We start from the raw sequence: 7564 nt of genomic DNA on the forward strand, positions 1-7564 counted from the left end.
ATGACCGTGCCCGCTACCTAAAACGCCCTTGCTCTCACGAAGGGCAGCTTAACCGGGATGGGTCTCTGCACGGCTTGTTCGCTCCAGGCTCTCAGTACCTAGGACAGCGCCAGGCACAGCTGCAGCTTGGAAAGACCTGGCTGCTGGATGAGCTGAGAGGCCAGGGCTCCGCCGCCTGCAACCTTCCCAGGTCGACCTGGACGCCCGCTCTTCGCCCGTCGCCGCACCCCCTGGCCTGTCTCAGGAGATCTCAGGGACGGGCAGAGGAGAGGAGAACTGAATGTTCCGAGTGACTCACATCCTGCTGGAAACCCTGGCCTGGAGCACACGCGGCACGGAGCATGGCTTCCCAGGGGTGCGTCCGACCCACGGAGGCGCAGAGTGGTGAGCTCCCCGTCACTGGAGGCAATCTAGCTGAGCCCGCAGCCTCCTCCCGGAGGGGGTCCTTGCTCCAGCCGGCACAGCTGCCCCGATCCTGCTCCTGGGGCAGTGCAGAAGCAAGCCCCCGGGACCCAGGCACGCGCTTACACTGGCACCGACTCCAGGGCAAGGGGGTGGAGCTCTGGACCCCTGGGAGGGGGCGTGAGCACGAGAAGCGAGCTGGGGACAAGCGTTGGCCTTTCCTATTCTCGCCTGCAACACGGCGTGACAAGGCGCCTGGGTCGCTGATTTTACCGACACCGCTGCCCACCCAGGGCCGCCCCCACCTCGGGGCAGCTGTCATCACTGCCGACGGCACAGCCTAACAGCAGCCCCAGGCCCGGAAGAACGAGTCTGCTGTGGGTAGGGACACACAGGGGCAGCAGGTGCAGGAGAGGAGCCAGCGGCCCCCCCGGGTGCCCCTGGCGGGGTCCAGAGCTAGATGTGGCATTGTCTTCCGCGGGGCCATGGGCACCTAACATCCGTCCGGCTCCAGGCGCCGGTCAGAGCACACAAGCATAAACACTGCTCGTCTGATCTTCAGAGCAGCGCTACGCAAGTACTCGTGCGAGCTCTGCGTTGCCAAGGGTGGAACCGAGGCTTGGGGCCCTTGTCCAGGGCTACACATCGGATCTACAGCACAGCGGGGACTCGAACGCAGGTCCTCTAGCCAAGGGGTGTGTGTGGCTTTGAGCGGCTTCTGTGGACTCATTCTGGTGAAAGGGTGGGGGACGAGGGTGGCAACTCTGGCGGAGGCCAGGGCCACCCACAGCCCTGGGGGCCAAGGTCATGGTGTACAGCACCGCTGCCGGCTGCTCCCCACCCCCACCCCTCCAGCCAGGCACCCTCCCCGCTCCTGCACCTGCCTTCCAGCCGCCCTGACACCCTGAATTGGTTGTTTCTGAAGGCATTTTGGCCCCCTCCGCCCCACCCCGCCCCAGCCGCCACCTCCAACCCCTCGCTCAGCCACAGGCCTTCTCCTCTCTCCTCCTGGCAAAGATCCATGGGACTCAGGGACTTCACCCCCTGTCCGGGGCCCAGTGGGTGCAGCTGAGCTGTGCACCTCCCTGGCCGAGGGGGCTTCTCTGGGCAAGCACCAGCCCTGAAGCCACCAGACCCTTTGTGGAGGGCCTGGCTGGGCAGCAAGGACCCCACCCACCCACCCAGAAAGGGGACCAGAAGATTGTGAAGTCAGCTGCCCCCCAGGCCTCTCTACCCCTGCTTTCTCGATGATAGTCACCACACGGCCACCCCTCCCTGCGGTGGCTGTCCCAGTCCGGTGCATCGTTGTCTACAGCACAGCCACTGTGGCTCCCCTCCCGCGCCAATCCAGCTGCTAGAAGGTTCCAGGTCCGACTCCCTCCCCTGCACAGGTGGAACTCCCCCCCTCCCCCCGCCCCGGTGTCACTGGCTCTTGCCGCCCTGGGCTGCCCCCTGCCCCAATATTCTCATCGATGTGTAAACTCGTTATCCCGTGCTTGTCTTAGCAAATGACCCCACATCCTCTCTGGGGTAGACGAAGCACACAGACCCCTCTGATGTCTTCCTCCCTCGCCCCTCTGTGCCCCCCCAACACACAGTCTGAAAGAAGCTGTGTGGAGCCTGGCAATGGGTGAATTGAATGAACGAACAGATCTATAAAGAACAGCTAACATGATAAAGGCAACAGCCTCCGTTAGAAAGGGAACAGTCTACATTGTAGAGGGCACAGCCTGTGTTATACAGGGCACAGCCTGTGCTATACAGGGCACACTCTACGTTGTAGAGGGCACAGCCTAGGCTGAGGCAGAAGGATACAAGGTGACAAAAAAGATCACAGATGCAAACACCACTCCCCTCCATGGGGGGCACCCATCTCCTCCCATGGCCTGGTGGGGACCGTGGGCCCTCAGCTGAGCCCCACCAGAGGCTCCACCCCCTGGTATCCAGTCCGCCTCACTTTCTCCCACTGCCTCAGGAAAGCACGTATTTCTACTCCCCAGGGCACGCCCCCAGGCCACCCCACCTGCCCAGGATGTAGAGACTCCCAGAACGTCCGGCTCCGAGGTGTCGGCCCAGGACAACCCTGTTTGCTGCTGCCTCCGTGGGTTCTCTCGGGATGGGGGCTGCTGTCTTCCTGCTCGGCGAAGGCTCCGGGGAGCTCCACGCAGCCCAGAAGGGAAATGGGCCGGGCCGGGCTGCAACAAGAGCACATCAGCCAGGGGCCACCCACGGGGGAGGCTGGAAAACCAGGCGCTCCCCACGAGCCTGCCCTTCCTTGCTCAGGAGGCCCAAGGCGGTAAAGCCATCGCCTGTGGTGCCAGCATTCCCATATGGACGCTGGTTCAAGTCCCGGCTGCTCTGCTTCCGATCCAGCTCCCTGCTAATGCACCTGGGAGAGCAGTGGAAGACGGATCAAGTCCTTGGGCCCCTGTATCCACGTGGGAGACCCAGAAGAAGCTCTGGATCCAGGCTTTAGCCTGCCCAGCCCTGGCCATTGAGGCCATCTGGGGAATGAATCAGCGGGTGGAAGATCTCTCTCTAGTTCTCCCTCTCTAACTCTGACTTTCAAATAAATAAATAAATCTTTAAAAAGAAGCCCAAAAGGTAGAAAAGGGAAGTGAATCCGGAGCAGGAGCCTTCGGCCCAGGCTAGAGCTATAGGTGAGGCCCCAGCCATAGCGTTGGACAGCCGGATGCATGGACGGGGTCCTGGGTGGAGGGCGCGTTAATGACAACCACCGGTTTCCGCTTCCACGGGGGAACAGCTCACTGACACTGGGAAGCATGTTCTCTGAGCTCATGGGCTTTGTGTTACTGTTCCTGCTGCTACGATCCTGGCTAGGCAGCTCAGAGGCAAGGGAGTGGGGGGGGGGGTGTGGGGGTAGGGGACAGTGCTGGGGCAACCAGCGGATCCCCAGGGTCCAGGTCCCGAAGGGAGCGAGCTTCTGCCTGCACCTGCTCTCTACATCCCACACCTGCAGCACCAGCACACTCCTAGCAAACCCGCCTGTGGAGGCCAGAGACCCCAGTGCCCAGCTCGGGTAACTGACCAGGGCCCAGCCTGCCCGGCACACACCCTGCGTCCTCCAACTGCTGGCACCAGCTGTGCCCAACACGGTCTCCCACCGCCAGCTGTGCAGACCACAGGGCCTGCCCCGACCCACTGGGCAGATGGAGGTGGCGCCCCCCTCCCAGGCTCTCTCTGGAACCCGGAGATGGAGCAGAGCCCCGCTGGGCCAGGCTGCCACGTTCACCAGCCAGAGTATGCCAGCCAGAAGGGAGTGGTGAGGCCAAAAAATGAAACCGCAGTCCAGCCAGAGGGAAATGGGGAGCGGGCTGCTCGCCAGCTCTGTCCACTGCCCGAGTGCCCGGTTCCCTCCTCTTAACTCCCCTTTCGCTTAACCTAACTGTAGGCGGCTCCTGTTCGTGCAATAAGATAATCCCAAAGACACAGGACCCGAAGGTGTCGCGGTCTATGGAGGATGCCAGGGGTGGCTGGTCTGGGTCTGGCTGGCTTGGGACAGAAGGCGTGGCCAATGGAGGCAGGTGTGTGTCAGGATTCTGTACCCAAGCGAGCCATCAGGGCAGGGCGTCTAAGGAGGGCACACATGCACACGAGGTCAAATGAACTCCGGACACAGGGAGACCGCCGTGGAGGCGGGGTGGGGAGCGTGGCTTCCAGACACACAGTAGGCACTTCACAAATGCACAGAGGACAAACAGAGCAAGGTCTGTGCCCCACACCATCTCCATTTGCAAAAGTGCCGACAAGGTTATTAAAACATCCCCAAAGCAACGCTCGCATTTAAGAGTCACAGCCACTGCTGGCACACGGTGAGTGCTCAGAATTCTTTGTCCCAAGAATGAACCCTGCTCGGGGCTCAGCAGCACAGGTAGCCGCCTCTCCTTCCTGGGGGTAGGACCCGGGAGGCAGCGGCCGCACCAGGCCCGAGGCAGGGCTCATGGGGAGCCAGGCAGGACAGAGAGAGGCTACAGGGCCACTGGATGTGGCAGCCCCAATGTTTACAGGCCCCCTGCTGTCTCCTGGGGTTCACCGCTCTCTCAACAACCCTAACACACAGACACCACACCGATCGCAATTCACAGGTGCCAGTCTGCAGCCGCGTGACGCCCCACCGCCCAAGCACTCAGCCGGTGCTGGGAAAGGCTTCCTGATCCTCTGGGCTTCGGGCTCTGGGTGTAGAACTCCAGGCATCCCCTGGGCTCCCCAGGAACACACAGGGCTGTGCAGAGGCTCACCCCAGGGCTCCCCCACCTCACCCGTCCTGGCGCCTGTACCCCAACCTCACTCCCCAAGGCATCCCGTACTCAGGTGCACCTGCTGCACCATGTAGGTGGGTCTCCACCTGGGGAGGCAGGAAAGCCAGCTCCATCCCTTCCCCCAAGGGGACCTGCCCCCGCCTCACACCCCCTGCCCTGTCATCCACATCCTTTGCTGCCCAGAGCTCACCTCTCCCTTCTGATCTGACACCCTTTGCCCAGCTGCACATGCCGACAGCGAACTTCCGCCCGGTGCTCGGCACCCCCAGCTGACGGGCTGTGCTCCACTGGGGGAACCCTGCTCTCTCGGCTCCTGTGCACCTGCCAGCCAGGCGACAGCGGCAGCTGGATGAATGAAGGGCTCTGGTTGTTTACGCTGACAAATGGGGGGCCTCCCACGTGGTGCTCCCTGAGCCCCACCCCACCTCCACCGGCACCCCTCACCCCGGGACTCATCCAGAAGAGACAGGCGGGGATCTCCGAGGTCGGGGCGCGGGGGTCACGAGGCTGTGTGTGACTGTCCCCTCCCCAAGGTGCCCCTTGTGCCGGCCCTTCCCGGGGAGGGGTTGAGGCCTGCGTGGCAGTGCCCAGCGGGCACCCACCCGGCCCCGCCTGAAGGGTCCGAGCAGGCGGCGCCCTGGAGGCCCAGCCCGGCGTCCTGGGCCGCCGCCGCGCCCCTCCCCGGGGCGAGGACAGAAAATGCTGCCTCACCCGCCTCCAGCGCCAGCCCCGGGCTGGGGAGCGCGCAAGGGGGGGGCGGGTAGTGGTCCCCAGCTCCCCAGGCGCCTCCTGGACCCCGCACCGCCGCCAAGTTTCGCCAAAGGGCAGCGGCCAGGCGACCCCAGGCGGCGGACTGGGGGCCTCCGCGTGCCCCGGGACGCGCCGGCTGGAGGGGGGAGGGGGCTACAGGGCCGCGCCCACCGGGCCGCGCCCCCCCTCCGCCCCCAGCACAGGGGCAGGACCCCCGTCCCGGACCGCGCAGGCGACGCCTTCGGCACGCGGCCCCCGGGAAGTTGGGGGCGCCCCGGGACGCTGCTGCCCACGCCCACCCACCCCGCGCCGCCCCGGCCTTTGTTGCCCGCGCGGGCCCCGCCGCTCGCTCCTACCTTCGCCCCTGCAGCCCCCCGCGGAGCCCCGCGGCTTCGGCCCCCCGCCCGGCCAGGAGGGGGGCGAGGATGCTGCGGCCGCTCCCGGAGCCGCGCCGCCCGCCGAGGTGGCCGCCGCCGCTCCAGGCGCCCGGGCCCGCAGCCCGGAGCCCCGAAGGCGGGAGCGCGGAGCGAGGGCCCCGGCCGAGCCAAGCGAGCCGAGCGCCGGCGGAGCGAGCGGCCCGGCGCCGGGAGGGAACAAAAGGGGCCGGCGCCCGAGCGGGCGCGGGAGGGCGGGGCCTGGCGCGGCCGGGGGGGGGGGGGGGACGGGCGCGCGCGCGGGCGGCCCCGCGGTTCTCAGGCCCCGGCGCCGCGCGGGATGGGGGCGGGCGGGCGGAAAAGGCGCTTTTGGCGGGAGGGTCCCCCCACCCCGGTCCGTGCACATCCGCCTGGGCACTGGCCCAAGCCGGAGGGAAAAGACCTCCTTTCGGGCTAGGCTGTGCTTACCTGGAGGTCCCAGACCGAGGGGAGACGAAGGAAGATCCTGGAGTTTCCCGGAGGAGGTGACGTTTTGGGCTGAACAGAAAAAATGATGAGAAGCAGGCAGTGTGGCCTGGATGACAGCGTCGCCCCCCTGAGGCCAGAGTGCGTGGGGATCCACGACGTGGTTGTCATGGGCCAGGATTCTGACGAACCTGGACGGCGTCTGGCCCGTGCGGCATGGGAGCCAGCTGCAGGGTCTCCTCCTGGGTGGACAGGCAGTAACCCCAAAGGCCCAGGCTGCCTCCTTGTCCCTGATAAGGCTTGGCCCTTGCTGAACAACCAGCTCCCTTCCCCTGCGTGGAGGCTGCCGGGTGTCCATCGCCTTTGAGAACTGAGTTGCCCTGCCCTTTGCAGCTCCAGTGCCCCATCTGTAACTCTGGGAAGTGTTTCCATGAACGGGTGGGGGCCCCCCCTCAGGAGCTCCCCATCGGGTGGGAACAGCCACCCTTGGAGACCAGCAGGGCAGGAGGTGCCGCCCCAGGGAGGCTCAGCTGCGAGGACGTGGGGAGGGTGGTGCTGGGAAACCAGGGAGCCAAGTTCCCTGTGTGGCTGGGACGGACAGCCTGGGTGCTAGGAGACAGACAGGACCCCACTCCTAGCACAGCGGCAAGACTCCAGCCCCTCACCTGTGAGCTGGCGGCCGATGGGCGACCACCTGCTGGGGTTAACATCAGGTTGACCTCCACGTTCATCTATTCCAATAGTGCCTAGCACTCAGCATTCAGTTGTTGGGGCTTGGGCTCCATGGCCAGCCCTGGCCCCTGACTCCAGCTTCCTGCTAGTGTAGACCCTTAGACACAGCGGTGATGGCTCAAGTGAGTGTACCCCTGCCCTCCACACGGGACACCTGGATCCAGCTCCCAGCCCAGCCCCAGCTACTGTGGGCATCTGGGGAGTGAACTAGCAGTTGGGACTTTCTCTCTCTCTCTCTCTCTCTCTCTCTCTCTCTCTCTCTCTCTCTTTCTCTTTCTCTTTCTCTCTCCCCCCTCCTCTGTCTTTCTCAAATAAATACATTTTTAAATGGGAAGTTTGACAACAACAACAAGACGTCTAAAAGGGAAAGTATAATTAAAAGGTTCGAAGTTATGGAAGTACTTAAGGTAATTCTTTGTAGTAGATTTCAATAAGATTGCATCGTTTAATCATGAGTCTAACTACCTTCATTTTTTCACATGGTTGTAAAACTAACAAGTTTACAGGGGAACAATGGATTAATAAAAACAATTACTTTCAATGAAGTCAGGCAAACTTAGA

The 7564-nt window shown here is 64.0% G+C and overlaps 1 protein-coding gene across 2 annotated transcripts in view; it reads right to left on the reverse strand.

Annotated features, from left to right (window-relative positions):
* CLIP2 (CAP-Gly domain containing linker protein 2) overlaps positions 1-6318 on the reverse strand; it is a 53555-nt gene extending 47237 nt beyond the window's left edge. The window contains exon 1 of one of the 2 annotated variants that reach the window (XM_062180281.1): positions 6275-6318. The gene's annotated coding sequence lies outside the window, so the exon portion shown is untranslated. The remainder of the gene's footprint in view (positions 1-6274) is intronic. The other variant, XM_062180282.1, reaches the window with a different exon arrangement.
* Positions 6319-7564: the final 1246 nt, after the last annotated feature.

The sequence above is a fragment of the Lepus europaeus genome, chromosome 21 (genome assembly GCF_033115175.1).
Source record: "Lepus europaeus isolate LE1 chromosome 21, mLepTim1.pri, whole genome shotgun sequence".
Lineage (NCBI taxonomy): Eukaryota > Metazoa > Chordata > Mammalia > Lagomorpha > Leporidae > Lepus > Lepus europaeus.